The sequence below is a fragment of the Phascolarctos cinereus genome, unplaced genomic scaffold (genome assembly GCF_003287225.1).
Source record: "Phascolarctos cinereus isolate Bilbo 61053 unplaced genomic scaffold, phaCin_HiC Scaffold_7;HRSCAF=346, whole genome shotgun sequence".
NCBI lineage: Eukaryota > Metazoa > Chordata > Mammalia > Diprotodontia > Phascolarctidae > Phascolarctos > Phascolarctos cinereus.
This window is the reverse complement of record NW_027556180.1, coordinates 164,804,399-164,823,392: the sequence shown is the minus strand read 5'-3', so window position 1 is coordinate 164,823,392 and position 18,994 is coordinate 164,804,399. Positions and strand designations below refer to the sequence as shown.

Below are 18,994 nucleotides of genomic sequence, written 5' to 3'. Positions count from 1 at the left end.
CCTGGGAATGCCAATATTTAGTTAGCTAGCTCAAACTCCCAAGAACAGAATAGGTTTAAAGGTGGCCAACACGTATGATTTCTCCATTCTCCATTCTGTTTTGCACATTGGTGCTAGGTTCCCCTTCTAATTATGCTATTCAATTCGGTTAAATGCACCAAACATTTATTAGATTCCTGGCATAGTAGATAGGTACTACAGATGCAAAAATAAAGTCATGTCTAACTACAAGGAACTAACTGCCTCAAAATCCTGATTGCCTAGCACATCAAACATAAACTCAAGGTTTTCAAGATTTTCTATATTCTTGTTCTGCTTTACATAGCTGTTTGATCCAGAGTTGCCATGGCACTCAGGCTTCATGCAATGGAAAACCTATCTATAGTGATTATTTGGTGGATAAGCCTTTCCCCCCTTTGTTGTCTGTTTGTAGCTTTCCTTTTGGGCCAATAATTTGCTTTCTGGCCCAGGGAAGATATACCAGCTCTTTTGTGTCCCTTGTAGATGACAGCTGCTTTTTTTATTTGTATTTATTTTATCTCTGCTTATCTGTGAGTATCTGCAGAGATGGAAGGATTCAGAACCAATTCCCTAGTTAGGTAGCTCATTGAGAGTTAGTTGTTGGTAATGATAATTTTCCTCATCTTAGTCCAGTACATCCACCATGTCTGAAAACATGTTTTTGTGGGCCCCATCTATTTCTCTCAGTAGAGGAAGCAACCCAATAAGAAAAAAATAATCTCTCATTATCTAACATTATTTCAGAATATTCTTTAGCACCTAGTGATACAGTGCATAGTGGGTCAGCTTCAAAACCGGGAAGACTTTGCTTTAAGTTTCACCTGAGATCTATATTGTGGTTATGACCCTGGATGTGTCATTTAACCTGTCATTGCTTTAGACAACTCTAGGACTCCCAGTTACAGAGAAGGTGTAAACCTGAGTTGGTAGATAGCATTTCTTCCTCTGAGGGTACCCTATACGAATAAAATCACAGGTATTGTACCTATCCTTATTAGATTTCTCTAGTGCTTTCTTCATAAATTCATAAACTCCAGTGGCTCCCTATTACTTCCAGGATCAATATAAAAATATCTGTTTGGCTTCTAAACCCTTTCTAACTTCATTTTCAAAGAGCATATCCCAACATGTGGGTGAATTGGATTTAAGTGAGGCAGAGGTGCACAAGTCATCAACCTCACTCTTCCAGAGTCATTGAAGTAGAGTTGTTAGACAAAAGTCAGGATGAGAGGAGATGGCCCAGGATGCAGTGGATGACATTGGCATCTTTGACATCGGGCCATGTTCCAATCACTCCACAGAACCTATTTCTGCAGGCTTCATAGCCATTAGAACAAATTGCGCTCCTCTGCCCATTCCACCAGGGGAAGTCTTCACAAGCTTGGGGTGGACACCCAACTATTTCTGATCCATACCACAAAGGCAGGATTTAATTACGTCTTCTTTTGCAATGTGCACTAATGGTTTTGTGAGGGTGTGTCTTATTTCTCCATCTAAATTGTGAGCTCCTTAAGGACAGAGACCATAATATTCCTCATTGTACCCAGTATGGTGCCTCACATAATATGTGTCCAAGAAAGAGACCTGCTGAGAGCAGAGGTTATGCCTAATACTTCTTTGAATAACTCAAAACACCTTGCAGAATGCCTTGAGCATAAAAGGCATCCAGCAAATGTTCCTGGATTCACTGAAGAGCTATAGAAGCAGCAAAAAGAAGATACGTAGAAGCTATCCTGCTAAACAGAAAACTTCCATGCAATAATTCATTGGAGTTGGGGCATGCAGGGGAAAAATACACAGAAGGAGAAGAATGAAGGATAAGAGGAAATAAAAGAAAGCCAAAAAAAAAAGATGATCACTGAAAATCAGATCTTAGTTAAGCAAAACATGGGTTAAAAAATTTTTGTGAATATCGGCATATCCTTAAGAATTGGCTAGTGTATTTGATTACCTGAATGATTCCAGGGCTATCAGAGCTAAGACTGCTTAGTGAAGCTTCATCTCCAGGGCTTTCCTCAAACATCCTTCTGTGAATTCAATATTCCCTGAGGCTACCCAAACCAAAGCTCAGCCTGGCTGGCATCCCTCATTTTCCCTTATTAACCTCTCTAATCACTAGCCTCTGCCTGTGGCAAGATGAACACTATATATTAAGATGCAAATCGGACTATTCTGAATAATAAAGCTCATTTTGCTGATAGCTATATTTTTGGATGGGTCAAAACAAAAACGAGCCTGCAAGTCAGTACTCTGCCATCTGCTCTTCCTGCGGACTTGCTGAACACACCACAACAAATCTTTGTATTTATAGAGCTTTGCTCTGGGGAATTCGGACTTCCCTACTCTCTGGGCAGCTAGATGGTGCAGTGGTTAGAGCACCAGGCTTAGATTCAGGAAGACGTTAGCTCAAATCCGCTCTCAGGTATATGATCCTGGGCAAGTCTCTTAACCTTATTTGCTTCAGTTCCTCATCTATAAAGTAAGCTGGAGAAGAAAATGGGAAACCAATCTAATATGTTTGCCAAGAAAATCCTAAATGTGGTCAAGAGTACTAAACAACACAACTAAACAATAATAGCAACTATCCTCTCCTTTAAAACTCAAGGCTTTGTTTTTTTACTTACTTACTTGGGGTGTATGGGATATTTAAGGAGGACTAGCACCTCTGGTACAGGAACTTGCCAGGACCTTTTCAGGGCTGCTTATCGTCTTTGGTGTCCACCTTTCCCTTCACTCTCACCTGTGGCTCTAAGAAACCATAGCATGCACAGTAGCCACACTCTGTAAAACCATCTCAGCAACCAGGTAAGGGTTCGGCTTCAAACCCATCAGTGAGTTAGAGGGATGTCTACCCCAAGAGTGTGAAAACTTCCCCTGGATGGATGGGTGGATGGATGAGAAAAATTTGTTGTTTGACTTGTTGAAGATGGCTGAAGTAGAAGCTGTGGAGTGATTAGAGCTTGGTTCATTCATTTAAATTGTAAAGAGATGAGTGAAAGACTACAAGCAGTGTGATATGATGGATACATTTCTCGACATGGAGTTAGGGAAAAACTGGGTTCAAATATATCTCTCGCATTTTCTTGTTTTGTGACCCTGGACAACTCATTTAATCTCTTTGGAAATCAGAGTTACTCAAGGGAACTCCCTAGGATTCATTTAATGAATCATGAGGGGAGAGAGGCGTGGAGGAAGTAAGGAATTCCCACACCTATAAAATCAGAGCTCCTTTGTCGGCTTGTAAGAGGCAAATAATAGTCCCATTTTACACCAGGGAAACTGAGGTGGAGCTCAGAAATAACATGCTTTAGATAAGCATATTGTAAAATCTTATTTTTCCCACTTCCCTTGATTCCCTGGGTAGTGTCCTGTATCCTAGGAAGGGTCACCTCTCAAATCTACAATTTGCCTGGCCCCATCACTGAGTATATTATGAGAGATGTTTCTCAAATGTTTGTTTATATCCAGGTAATCTTGTCAAACAAAGGGTTAATCTGACAAGACTCTAGCCATGCTAAGTTTTAATAATCATAGTTTCCTTTTATAAATGCTCAGAAGCTATCCTTTAATATGTTTAAGAATTTCATCCAAAAATTAAGTCAAGTTCACAGATCTATAGTTTGAAGGATCAATCCTCTCCTCTTTTTTAAAAAATCATATTATTTGCCCTTCCCTGTTCCTATAGAACCTCTTGCATTCTCTAAGATTTTCCAAAGCAAGTCAGAATCATAACCGCCAGTTCTGTCAACACTTTCTAATGTAGTTTATCCAAGTTGAATTGACAGAAATCAGCTAGGGGTGCTCTTACCATCTCCTCACTTATCTTCATTTTCAACCTCACGTTCAGCATTTTTTTCCCTATACTTCACAGTACTAAGATCATTCTTCTCATTAAAGAAAACAGAAGCGGCACAAGAGTTCAATAGTTCTTTCATTCTGTTGTCTATTATCATCAACCCATCCTCTCTGAATAGTAGACCTATCCCTTCTTTGAACTTCCTCTTGCTTCCATTAACTAAAAAGACTGTTTTGTAGTCCTTACCTTTTATCTCCAGCCTCAGCTGGGAATTTTCACATTCCTAAACTGTTCTCATAAGCCTGTGTCAACTACTGTATTCATTCTCAGTTATCTTCCCTTATTTTATACACGGCTTTTAAAAAATCTGGGTTGATCAATGATACCAACATTAGTCTCCTGAAACTTTTTTCACTTTATTAAATCATTTCTGCCACAAGAATTTCATTCTTAATAACTTTGGGTCCCTCTTGGTTCAACTTCTGTGGAATTTTAGGTCATGAGATAAAGGGAAATTGTCCTCTTTAGGGTCAGAAATGTTCCTACTTAATAGTCTCAGTGATCTTTTCTCAGTCTTCTTCTCTCTGCAACACTAGGCAATGCTACTCAACCATATTTTTCCTGGGCCTTAGTTTCCTATTTGTATAATGAAGGAACTGGACTAAAAGTGTTCTGGACCCAGTTCATACTGGAAAGAACCGATTGGGAAATTTTCAGTATGAGCATTTACATTTCAGAAATCAGCAAAGGTTACAAATCAGAGCTTGATTTATTATTCTGGTAATTTCTTAGATTAAAGAAAGTGATGGAGAAGATGTTAATAATAATGATTAAGCTAAAAGTTCATCATATATTTATTCTTTCCCAATTCTCCATATCCCAATTGTGAAACATTTACCAACACATCACTGGATAAACTCCAAGTAAATGATCAAAAAAGCATTTATCAAGTGATTTAATACATGAAAGGCATTGTGCTAAGAAGCATGGATATAAATACAAGCAAGTAAGACATTTTCTGTACCTAAGAAACTTACATCCTAATGGGGGAAAATGATACATAAAGGGGAGATAGAAGGGAAGATAGAGATAGATATGTACTCTGCAATTTATTTATTATGTATAAAGTGGCATGGAGGTCTGGGTGAGGCAAGAGAAGATCAAAGTTCACCTACCTGAGCCCCAGGTCTGATAGTCAAAGTCCAAAATCCTATGAGAGGTAGATGAAGAGGATGGTTTAAGAATAGGTAATATGATTTTGAAGTAGTCTAAGTTCACTTCCAACTATCAATCTTTATTCTATAATCCTCCTAAACATTTTCTTTCTTTAACTTATTTGATAATATACATTCTCCATTAATATCTAGGAGTGGAAGCATCTAGGCACAGCAGGTAAAGCACTAGACCTGGATTTGGAAACCGAGTTCAAATCCAGCCTCAGACACTTACTAGCCAGGTGACCTTTGGTAAGTCATTTAACCTCTGTCTGTCTCATTTTGCCCATCTATAAAATGGGGTTAATAATAGTCCCTACTGGGGTATAGCCAATTTGGCAGAGTACAAAAACCAACTCCACTGAACTTTCCCAACATTTCCAATAATTTAAGAAATTATTGGACTACCTGAAAGCCATGATTAAAAAAAAAAACCCTAGACCTCAAATTTCAAGGAATATCTGCCCCAATATCTTAGATCCGAAGAAATTGAAAGAATCCAGCAATCACCTCCAGAAAGAGGTTGCAAAATGAAAACTCCCAGCAATATTATAGCCAAATTCCAGAGCTTACCGGTTAAGGAGAAAATACTACAAGCATGCAGAAAGAAACAATTCAAATATTGTGGAGCCACAGTGAGGATCACACAAAATTTAGCAACTTCCACATTAGAAGAGTAGAGGGTTTAGAATATGATATTCCAGAAAACAAAGAATAGGATTACAAAACTAGGATTACAACCAAAGATAACTTATCCAGCAAAACTCAGTATAATCATTCAGGTGAAAAAATAGATATTTAATGAAATAGAGGACTTTCAAGTATTCCTCACGAAAAGACTAGAGCTGAAGAAAACGACATTCAAACAGAAGATTTAACAGAAGCATAGGGAGGTAAATGTGGAAGAGTAAGCATAACATACTCAAAAGAGTTAAACCATTTACACTAAATTATCCATATAACGCCTAAGAATTCTATCATTATTAGGGCAACTAGAAGGAGTCTAAATAAACAGAGCACATGTGTGTGAGTCAGTTATGTTGAGATGTTTTTTCAAGAAAAGTGAAGAGGTGAAAAAGAGAGATGCACTGGGAGAAGGGGTATAGGAGAAGCAGAATGGGCAAAACTTTTTCACAGAAAAAATGTACTCAAGGAAGAGCTTTTGTAGCAAAGTGGGAAATGGGTAGGGGTGGCAGACAATGCTTGAATCTCACTCTCATCAGGATTGATTCAAAGAGGAAAGAATATATATAGATACATATATACATACACACACAGTTGGGTATAGAAATCTATCTTTTCAAGCTGAGAAATAGGAGGGGAATGATAAAAGAGAAGGCAAATTAAGGGAAGCAGTGGTCAGAAGCAAAATAGACTTTTGAGAAGGGGCAGCATAAAGAGAGAGAGAGAAGGATAAACAGAAGAAAATAGTATGGGGGGAATGCACAATTAGAAACCATAACTGTGAATATGAATGAGATCATCCATAAAATGGAAGTAGGGAATGTCTAAACAAGTGGCTTATGATTGTGATGGAGTACTATTGTGCTATAAGAGGAATGATGAGGGGTGTGATTTCAGAAAAAAAACCAACAACAATATGAAAGACCTATACTAATTGATTCAAAAGTGAAGTGAGAAGAACCAGGGGGCCATTGCACACTGTAACAGCAATGCTGTAGTGATAATCAACTGTGAAAGATTTGGCTGCTCTGATCACCACAATGATCCAAGACAATTACAATGGAATCATGATGAAAAAATGGCATCGACCTCCAGAGAGAGAGCTGATGAACTGAGTGAAAACTGAAGTATAATTTTCTTACTTCATTATGATAATTATGAATTATTTTCATTATGTGGTACATGGATAATGTTGATATGTTTTGCATGCTTTGACACATATAATTGATATCATTTTGCTTGCCCTCTCAGTGTCTGGAGAAGTTGTAGGAGGGAGAGAGAGATTTTGAATTCAATTTAAAAAGAAAAAAAATGCTAAAAAAATAAATAATAATTTTTAAATTAAAGGCAAATACCTAAAAGAAAAAAAGGAAATCAATAGTTGTTTTACTTATTTTTTTAATAGTGGAAAAGTGAGTCTTGAGTGCAGGGACACTGGGAATTTTCACTAATATTTTGCTAATGATGTATTTTAAAAGCATCACATAATATATAATACGTACTCTACCCTAAAAATAATCTAGTGGAATTTGCATATCAGGCTGAAATAATTTTAAGTGCTTACAAATTTTGTGGAAGGGAACAAGAAAAAAAACACAATTTCAAGATCAGAGGTAGGGAACCTGCAGCCACGAGGCCACGTGTGGCCTTCTAGGTCCTTGGGTGTGGCCTTTTGACTGAGTCCAAGTTTTACCGAACAAATCCTTTTATTAAGAGGATTTGTTCTGCAAAGTTTGGATTCAGTCAAAGGGCCACCCTTAAGGATCTAAAGGGTCACATGTGGCCTTGAGACCACAGGTTCCCCAGCCATGGAATAGATATTACATGAATAATCCTTGATTATTCAAGTCTTCTTACCCCCATTTCTCCCACTATAGTCTATTTTTGATTACATGAAAAATAAGGTATTTTAACATCCTGCTAACAGATCGACCCATATGTTGTGAAATAAGTATTACTCGCAAATTAAAACAACTGTGAGGTACCACCTAACATTTATCAGATTGTTTAAAATGACAGAAAATGAAATGATAAATGTTGAAGATGTGGGGAAATTGGTACACTTTGTTGGTGGAGTTGTTGGTGGAGTTGTGAACTGATCCAATTGTTCTGCAGAGCAATTTGGAACTAATCCCAAAAGCAATCAACCTGTGCATACCCTTTGATCTAGCAATACCACTACTAGATCTGTATCCCAAAGAGATCATAAAAAAGGGGAAAAGGGCCTACATGTACAAAAATATTTATAGAAGCTCTTTTTGTGGTGGCCAAGAATTGGAAATTGAGGGAATGCCTATTAGTTAGGGAATGGCCAAATAAATTGTGGTATATGAATGTAATGGAATGCTTTTGTCATATAATAAATGATGACCAGATTTCAGAAAAACTTGGAAAGACTTAGAAGAACTGAGACAAAGTGAAATGAGCAGAAACAGGAGAACATTTTGCATAGAAACAGCAACATTGTGTGATGATTAACTATTACTGACTTAGCTCTTCTCTTCAATAAAGTGGTCCAAGACAATTCCAAAAGACTCATGATGGAAAATGTTATACACATCCATAGGGAAAAAAAAATGATGGATTTTGAATGCAGATCAAAGCATACTCTTTTCACTTTACTTTTTCATAGTTCTCTCCTTTTGTTTTCTTCTTTCTTAGCATGACTAGTATAGAAATTTATTTTACATGATCGTATATATATAACCTATGACAAATTGCTTACCACTCTAGGGTAGGAAGAGGGGAATGAAAAAGAAAATTTGGAGCTCAAAATTTTATTAAAAAATTAATGTTAAAAAGTATCTTTACATGTAATTGGAAACATATTATCTTTAAAATGTGGGAAAAAAGAAATGTATATTACTTTCTACTTCATGTTTAAAAGATCACCGATTTGTGTTAAATGTAAAATAAAAAAATAAAGAAAATATTGCTAAGATAATAATAATAATAATAATAATAATAATAATAATAATAATAATAATAATATAAACACCTACTTTCCAGGGTTATCTTGAGGATAAAATGAGCTAATATTTTTTAAATGCTTTGCAAACCATAAAGTGCTATATAAATGCTAGCTTTTGTTAATAATTGGAGAAGGAAATGGCAAATCACTCCAGGATCTTTGTCAAGAAAACACCATGGACAACATCCATGGGGTCACATAGATTTGGACATGACTGAATGTCTAAACAACAATTATTATTAATATCTTTGACTTATCTTGTTCCGCCATCGCTGTTACTGTTCTAAATGACTCCACATATAGTGGATATATTGCCAAATTCTCTATCATCTAACCCTCAAAATTTGAATCTCAGCTGTCTCTGTCTTACTGCTGCTACCTGTGTCACTATCTCTTTCCTTCCTTCCTTCCTTCCTTCCTTCCTTCCTTCCTTCCTTCCTCCCTCCCTCCTTCCTTTCCTTCTTTCTTCCCTTTCTCTCTTCCTCTCTTTCTTCTCCCCTCTCTTCCTTCCTTCTTTTAACCTTCCTTCCTTCTCTCTCTTCATCACATCCTCCCTCCCTTCCTTCCTTCTTTCCTCTTTTTCTTTCTTCACATCCTCCCACCATCTCTTCTTTCCTTCCTTCTTTCCTTCTTTCTTTTCTTCTTTCCTTCCTTCCTTCCTTCCTTCCTTCCTTCCTTCCTTCCTTCCCTCCTTCCTCTCTCCCTCCTTCCTTTCCTTCTTTCTTCCCTTTCTTTCTTCTTCTCTTTCTTCTCCCCTCTCTTCCTTCATTCTTTCCTTCCTCCCTTTCTTTCTTCCTCACACCCTCCCACCCTCTCTTCCTTCTTTTGTTCCTTCCTTCTTCCCTTCTTTCCTTCCTTCCTTCCTTCCTTCTTCCTTCCTTCCTTCCTTCCTTCCTTCCTTCCTTCCTTCCTTCTTTCCTTCCTTTCTTCCTTCCTTCTTTCCTTCTTCCCTCCCTCCTCTCTCATAATCGGATCATAAGTGTGTTGGAAATAGGTCAAAATATCTCCTGGGAGCTTATTGTTATTTTTTTTGGTGAACCTTTATATCTTGGAAATTGACAAATGTCACAAATCAAGGAATGATTTATTATTGTTTTGTTGATTGTCTAGACTTAAGAAAATGATGTATAAAAATGTTAATACTGCAGATTAAACTTAAAAGTGTGTCCTGTGTACATTTTCCCCCTGAGAGCCAGTTGTTAAACATTTACAAGAATGCCTCTGGAAGAGATAGTAGTCCCACTAACCATATTCTGTGCTGATCAGAGTATATCTAGATTATTGTATCAATCTACCAAAATTTAAGATACTTTTATAAACATTGTGTCAAGAAAAGGACGACTAAGATTGTGAGGGGACTTGAAGTTTCATCACATGACCTTTTATAGTACTTATAGAACAGCCGAAGTAACTAGGGATGTTGGATATAGAGGGATATTAGAGGGATGCATATCAGTAAATGATTGCAGCCTTTAAATATCCAAAGGAAAAAACAGACACCCTAGCTTCAGAGAACAGAACTAGGCTCTCTGCGTAGAAATTACAGAGCCTTGTGAGTTAGTCGGTCCCCCATCACAAGTCTGGATGACTACCTACCAGGAGTGTTTTAGAAGGGATTATTTCGTGGAAGAGGAAGGTAGAGTTATGAGTTCTAAGTTCCTCTCTGACACTAAGTAACAATTATCTTTGATTCTTCTCCTCAATTACTCATATGCAGCTAGTTATGTCTTGTCTATTCATTTCATAACTGATTTACTGCAATACTTAGCTAATTCATCCCCATGTTTCTAGTTAACTTGACTCCACTATTTCCTCCAATAAACCTTACACACTTCCTCCATACTAATCCTCCTCAAGAATTATTTTTATCACTGCCCTGCTCAAGAGCCTACAACAGTTTCCAATTCCTTTTTAGATTAAGTAAGTCCAAACTCTTTAGTTTGGTATTCAAGGGCTTGCATTAACTGGCTGAATTTTACCCAGCCAAACATTTCCCCTAATTTCTCTTTGGAAGGGACTTTTTGCTCTAGTCAGGAGAGACTTCTTATGGTCTTCTCTGTATTATAAAACTCATTTTCTATCCAAGCCTCTATCATATACTATATACCAGGGGTGGGGAACCCACAGCCTCGAGGTCACATGTGGCCCTCTAGGTCCTCAAGTGTGGCCCTTTGACTTAATCTGAATTCAACAAAACAAATTGATAAAAAGGATTTGTTCTGTAAAACTTGGACTCAGTCAAAAGGCCACACTTGAGGACCTAGAAGGTCACTTGTGGCCTCAAGGCTGCAGGTTCCCCACCCTGCTTTATACTTTCTCTTTAAGAGTTTGTTCAAAATGCGCGCGCGCTCTCTCTCTCTCTCTCTTCCATATATATATATATATATATATATATACACACACACACACACACACACATACACACATACCTCAAATTAATTTTTTTCATTTTATAGTTTCCAAAGCATCTTCATCACAACAATATTGTGAGATAGGTTATACACATGTCATTATTGCTGTTTTATTAAATTTGTTTCATTCATAAGAAAAAGGAATTAAGAAAACTGAGAAAAGTTAAGCGACTTCCCCAAGGTCATATAGGTAGAAGGTGGCTAAAGCAAAAAATTAGAAATGAGGTCTTCAGAATACTGATGCAGGCATAGAACATGGACAGAATATGCTTTCATACCTGGACCATACTCCAGTATGCACAACTGTGGCATTAGTCTCGATATCTTTTGTTTTCTACTATGCCACATTTCCTCTATTCCCAAACTATCCCAATCCTCAGTGATTTTTCTCTTTCTTTAATTTCCTGTAACACTTATATTATCTTGAAACCTTTCCCCCCCCTATTTTTCTGGATACTTGTGGAACCCATCTCATTATTTCAGTTATCCTTCAGAATTTTTTTATGAACTAAGTAAAAGGGATTTTAACTTTAGGTCATGTTCAGACAGGACTTTACATTATTCTGAGTCCTGCTTCAGCAGACAATGAATGATTTTACCACTCAGACCTATTCTGTTCTCTTTCCTAGTGTACTGAGGGTTGTGATAGAGGCCTTCGTCACAAGTTAAAAGGCAGGATCATGCTTAAGGCTTTGCCTTATTGGATATCTGTAGACACAAAGATATTTCCATTGTACTTTTTCTAGGCACAATTGCACTTCGTAGTAGTGTGATGCTTTTAGCCATTCTCCCGTGCTCCCAGGTTTGTTTTCTCAACAGAACAAAACAAAATCTGCCTCCCAAAAAACCCTAAATTTATTCTTATTTTTGTATAACATTGTAATTTTCCAAGTGAAGATGGAAGTTTAAATAAGAGCTTCTAAAATCCCACTCATATTTCAGATACTCTAAGACCCTGAGCAATTAAGTGAGGTCTATTGAAAAATCTCCTTCTTTGAGCATTTTCCACTTAACTCCTCTGCGTGTCTAATCATTCCAATGAGGAATTCACAAAAAGATGGATCCATTACCAAACAAACTGGAAAGGTGCAGCTAGAAGTAGTGAAAAGTGATCTTTTTCATCTTTATAGAGCTTTAGGATCAATGAACTCTTGAGTTCTCATTCTTCACTGTTAATCATAACAAATAAAGGTAACAGGAGTAATGTTAACAGTCCTATTTGGTGCACACAGAGTGGATGTCACATTGCTTATATTATATGAAATGAAATAAAGCATGCACTGCTGGGGTTGATGTCTGCTAGACTTAAGGAACTCAAGGAATTTGGTGAATGACTACTGAGCCCAGGCCAGAACATACAGACAATTACACGGAATTCTCTGTTTGTTTTTCCTCCCCTGATATGACAGCTTGGATCTATGGGAAACATTCCCCAGCATCCCAGAAATATCCTGCATAACCCAAAGGGAACTCGAACTAATTGGAAACAATTCAGAAAGAAGGAAATGCAGTCATTGAATCATTTTTTCCCTGTTACTCAGATGTACATATGGACTATTTTTTTGTGGGGATATTTGTCTTAATTTTAAATTATACATAGTTTAATGGAACAAAATTAATTTAACACTCTAATCTCTACGTAGCCCAAGGGCCTTTCAAGTCACAATGAAGCTTGACAAAAATATCTCCCCCACCCCCTACTTGATTCTGGCTATCTATATTGCCCTAGGAAATAGAGATAAAAGTAAAGTAATTAGTTATTAAGCATATGTGCATCTAATTACACATTTAGTGTGATATGTAACCTAACCATTAAAGCTATTGAATGAAGAAACCCAAAGACAAATCAAAGGAAAAAAAAAACACAAAGAAAACCAAAGGTAGTGTGGAAAATAGGAGGTAAGCAGGTGACTGGGCTTGGAATGGGAAATAAAAAAATTTAAGTTTTCTTTTGTTGGTCTGCTGTTAACTTCCTATTTGACAAAGTTGGAAACAATTTACATGGGTAGAGTAAAACTCATAACAATTTCTTCTAGAGATGGTAGGATGATAATACAGATAGTAGGTGTCTAAGACCAGATTTGAACTCATCTTCCTGATCCTAAATCTAGGGCTGTATCCATGACACCACGTTTCCTTTCCTTTATAACATGACACTATTGTAAATCTTCCATTTTTACTTCTGCCGTCCATCATCAGACACCATAAACATCAGTAAAAGGGGAGCATATCAAGTGTGATTGTGCAGTGATTCAAATAGGTCCAATCTGTTTGTAACTTGTACAAAACAGTATTTTGGATTTCCTTAGTTTTATTGATGTTAGGGGTAATGTAGAAAGCTATATTCAGTAGCTTATCCTCTTCATGGAATTAAAATGTAGAAATGCCATCTTTCAAATTTTCTTATCATTGAAGAGTAAAGCAAGTACCTGAAATGATGGAAATGTCATCAGGCTGTAGGATGATGACACACAATAGGTCCAAATAGTTGCATCTCACCAACCGAGTTAGATCCTTGCATATCTTGTGGCTTATTATATTTGATGTTCAAAATTCCTCTAGTGGTTTAAATATTATTTTCTATTTTTCCTCCATCTTCATCTTCAGAAATTGATGCATACAAAGATAAAAACTTCACAATTTAATGCCCTCCCTAACACAATTACAATGGCTCCAAAAAGATGATATGAGGCTTGGTGGTGGATCCATGAATTTTGTTGTTTCTCAGCTGTTAGTAATATTTTTTAGTTACAGAACAAATACTTTCACACATTCATGTGAATCCGCACAGCTACAATCTTCTTTGTAATTAATTCACAGCAACAATAAAGTAGGAGATTTGCGGTCATTGTTACCTATATAAGAACCTCAGCATTTACTGTAGACTGGTTGTGGAGCACCATTCCTTCTTGGCCTGGAATGCTTTCACTTCTACTTTTTACTTATTTACTTATTCTTCAAAGCCTAACTCAATTTCTAGCTCTGCAGCAAGGTCTTCCTAGACCACTTCAACCCAAAGTTTCACTCTTTTGTATACCCTTCCTCAACTCCAAATACATTTCCATTCTGTTTTACTTTTCATTGTTTACTTATCCTTGTTTACATTCATTGCTTATTTATTGTTTTTAATTGTTATCTATTTTTTCTTGTTTTCTTGTTTTCTTTTTTCTTATTTTTTAAAAATTTATGGAATAAAATAAACATTTCCATAACATAGTATAAACACCCCCCCAAAAAAGGTCGCACTTGAAGTCACAAATTCACTATGTACAACTTGCTATTCCCTTCAAATATATAATAAAGTTATTTTGTAAATTTCCCCTTTTTACCTTTCCTTGCCCCCCCACCGCAGACATGACTACCATTAGACACAAATAGGTATATATATGTAAAGTTATTCTATACATACGTCTATTTATCAGTTCTCTCTCTGGATGCAGATAGCATCTTTCTTCATATGTCTTTTATAGCTAATTTGGGCATTTATAATGGCCAAAATGACTTATTTGCTCAAAGTCATTCTTAAAGCAATGTTAGCTATATTTTAAATGGATGTATGTGCCCTCATATTCTGGTTCTAGCTTGCTTTCTTTTCTGCACGATTGTAATAAGGATGTCTTCTGCCTACACATTTATAGTAACAAAGGTGGGAAACTATGAAGAAGGACCCTCCCAGCACTGATAAGCATTTGAAGTATTTTTCTCTGGGTGTATATTCTCTAATGACATTTTTTACTCTGATTCTCTGTGTAATTCCTCTGCATCACAGCCTGATTATACACTACCATATGACTCTCCATTTACATTTGCTGGATCTTTAAACCTCATTCAGTTCTTGAAAGACCAGTGGTATCCCCTAATTCAGAGACAAATGATATAGGAATCTCATTTTAAAGTCTGCAGAGTATTTTATATAAATTGTCTTATCTGAACCTCACAATCCTATGAAATAGGCATTAGTGGTGTTATTATCATTTTTGTTTTATAAATAAGGAACAGGTTCTAAGAAGTTAAATGACTTGCCCAAGTCTCTCCCTCTATATGTTGTCACTCTGCCTCTCACTTAGCAATGAAATAGAAGCATGACATGATGTAATGGAAAAAAGTCCTGGACTTGGAGACAGGACATTTTCATTCAAACAGCAACTCTGTTTATCATCATCATCTAAACATCAAATTATTCACTTGTGAAATGAGATTAATAATATTTGTGATACCATGGTAAAAAAAATGGATTAGAATGAAAAGGTATAGGAAGTGGAGAAAAGATGGTTGAGTAGAAGAAAACCACACAAGTTCCTTTCTACAAAACTCAGTTTTAAACAGAAGAGACAAAGGTCTGTGGATAAAGGTCTGATGAAGAGCACACTGCTAGGTGAAGCGAATTCCAGCACCCAGGGTGAGGTTGTACACCAGGGAAAGAACAGGTCCCAGCCTCATACCAGGGCATTACCCATGCCAGGAAACTAGGACTGGGACAGGTGCCAATGGGCAGTGTTGTCACCTAGTACTCAGTTCTAAGTCATAGATCCAGGGCAGACTTGCACATGAGGAGTGACTTTTCCTATTCCCAGTTAAGGAGGCCCTGGGAAGTTTACTGAAGAAGGACAAAGTTTCAAAGCCAGAAGCAGCAGTAGTGTGATTCAGACCCCAGGGCAGAGGGATCCAGGACCTGGGACAGACCCTGGCCCTGACTCCCTTTGCCAACATGGGGAAGTGGCAGCACCAGAAGGATAAGATGTATATGTATACATATGTAACATGTGCTGAATACATGCACTTCCATGGTGGTAAGAAACCTGATCCCCCGCAAGTAAATTTTTGCTGCTTACCTTTTGATCACTGCAGCCTATAGCTATAGCTGTTTGAGTGCCTGGAGTGCACCCCCAGAGGGTGGTCTTTGACTTACTGAATATTATGCCTTGGATAAAGAAGTATGGGACCAACCCTAGCCCTGGAGAGAAGCTGAATGCCAAGGCTCTGACCAAACTGAACTTTAAAAAAAACGATGAAGGTAAACACCATTGTCTAGTGCTGTTCGCTGGCTTTACCAATAACTCCTTCGTTGTAGCAATGCAGTCAACTCGCAACATGTATGCTTATGAGACAGTGGAGCAGGCATCAAAAACAAAAAGTACAAAGATCTGCTGACAGAAGAGCCCTTTTCGTGCCTGACTCTCCAGGAGCTTATGGATCTCGGCGAGTTTAAGGCGGTCAACTTTTTATCATGTTAAGAGCAATCTAAGAGCCCTAGATCCAGAGGAGGAGAAAGCCAGGCAGGAGCTGACTTATTATCTGAAAAGCACCAATTGTGAGACTGGAGAGACCCTGCAGGAACTTCACAGAGATGTTAAAGGGATGAAATCCAGGGTCCAATGTTGAGGGCTCTGGAGAAGAAAAGAGCTGAATGTGGCTCATTATTCCACTGGGAAGCCAGTACCTCCAACACATTCACAGACATAGTGTTCAAAACAGCCCGTGAAGCAGCTGCCATTGATGATGATGTCCTCTGGTACAGGGTTGTGAAGAAGAAGGGTTGGAACCATCTACACACCAGCAAGGGGGACCTTAACCTGGAACTATGCTGTGACATGACTCCAAAACCATTTGAAAACTTCATCAAACTCTGCAAAAAAAGAATTACTACAATGGCTCAATTTTCCACAGGTCAGTGTGAACCTTTGTGATCCAGGGTGGGGCACAGAGGTCAAGTCCTACTGGAGGAAGCCCTTTAAAGATGAGTTCCTGTGCAACGTGTGGCACCCAGACCAAGGTATTCTCAGCATGACCAACTCTGTGCCAACTGCAACAAATCTTGGTTTTTTGTTTGTTTTGTTTTTGTTTTTGTTTTTTTAGTCACTTTTCAATCTTGTGCTTATCTGGACAAGAAACCCACCATCTTTGGAAGAGTTGCTGCTGGCTTTGACAACCTCATAGCCTTGGAGAACATGGAAAGTGACCCTAAAACCCAAGGAGGAGACTCTAATTGATTTTGCCACAGATTTTATAGACACATATGAAAAGGCAGATAGATTGCTGAAGAACAAAAGAAACAAGACTGGAGGAGGAGAACCCTTCCCACCCATCCCTGCTGCACAAGGTGAAGGCCAACATAGCCCAGAACAAACTGGAGAGTGTGGGGCCTTGAACTTAACAGTCAGGGAGTGGGCAAATATGTCTCTTCCAAAGCCACAAAATGAGCTGCAGGGAAATAGCCGTCCACCAGTTGGGTCTCTGGGAACTTCAGTTCCTGGTAATGGCCTCAGCCTAGTAGGCACCAACTGTTGTAAGTCTGAGCCCACTTGTGACAGAGGCAGTTCAAGGCCTGACACGGGCTTTGATTCCAAAGGTGTGGGATTAGGGAAAGATCTTTGTAGAGTTGCCAATTTGAGGAGTCAGGGGACTGAGGGAAAGGAGTAGAGGTGTCCAGGGTGGGGCACAGAGGTCAAGTCCTATTGGAGGAAGCCCTTTAAAGATGAGTTCCAGCCCAATGTGTGGCACACAGACCAAGGTATTCTCAGCATGACCAACTCCGTGCCAACTGCAATAAATCTTGGTGAAATAAAGCGGGATGCTCTTAAAAAAATAAAAAAAGAAATAAAAAAAGAAATATAGTGGATAAGTCATGGTAGGTCTCTAATGTCAGGTTAAAGAATCTGGAATTAATTTGACAATGGAGAACCAGTCACTGAAGACTTTTGAACAAGTGAATATCATAATCAGAACTGTGCTGTAAGAAGATTGATCAACTACTGGTTCTTAAAAGATTTTTGAAAGGCATGAGAATAAAGGTATAGAAGGACGGTGCCACTCTCTTCACCCCAGTACTGACGTTACCTTTTTACATACTTTTTATCTATTTCATGTTTTCTTTTATGTGTACATAATTCTTCCTTGAAAGAACGTGAGCTTTTTCAGTTGTTTCATTTTGGGGTTTGTATCCTAATGCACATTACAGAGCCTGACACACAGTGGGCACTTAATAAATCCTTCTTGATTATTTGTCTAGGCAAAAGATAATGAGTTTCTAAATTAAAATGTCATAAAAAAGTGTCATTGATATTGACATTCCACTTACAGATTTGAATGTTTCTTCATTCTTTCTTCCTCTTCAGCCTAATGCTCTCCACCATACTTTCCTCTCTCAAATTCGGATATTTCCATATATATACATACATACATACATACATACATATATATACGTACATACATACATACATACATATATATACATACATACGTATGTAGATCACAATACTGCTATATTACCCTTTCTTTTTCAACATGATATATGAGGTGTACAACTTTTGAATCAAGTATACCAGCCAATAAAATGAGTAGTAACCATGAAAATGAAGGACTGAATGAGAGATTTGTGGAGGGAGCATCCACAGGATTTAGCTAATAAGCATATGTGAAGATATGAGAAAAGTGATAATGACAAAGTTTCAAGCCTAGGTGACTGGAAGGATCACAGTATCATTAACACAAATAAAGACAATAGGAATGGGTGAAGTGATTTAAAGGAAAAAGATAATAAGGTTGATTTAAGATATGTTAAATTATATGGACCACCTTTACAATCCACAGAATATGTTGACCAAGTAGTGATAAAGCTTGAGCTATAGGTCAGATGAGGGAAAAGCCAGGGCTAGGGAATATAGATTTGGGGGGTCATTTGAAAATTGAGCCTAAGGGATTTGGGAAAATTGTCAAGGGAGAGTGCAGAAAGAAGAGAAAGGAGGTAAGAGCAGTACCTTGAGGGAGTAAGCTGGAGTTAAGTAAAATTTGTTTAAAAAAAAAATACTGGCAATCTAAGGCTGAACAAATTGTGGCACATGAATGTGAAGAAATTTTATTGTTCCATAAGAAAGGGGGAAATAGGAAAATTTATAAG

The 18,994-nt window shown here is 37.6% G+C and overlaps 1 pseudogene; it reads left to right on the top strand.

The window, feature by feature from the left end:
- Positions 1–15,805: 15,805 nt before the first annotated feature.
- On the top strand, positions 15,806–17,354 carry LOC110196686 (RING-type E3 ubiquitin-protein ligase PPIL2 pseudogene; annotated as a pseudogene).
- Positions 17,355–18,994: the final 1,640 nt, after the last annotated feature.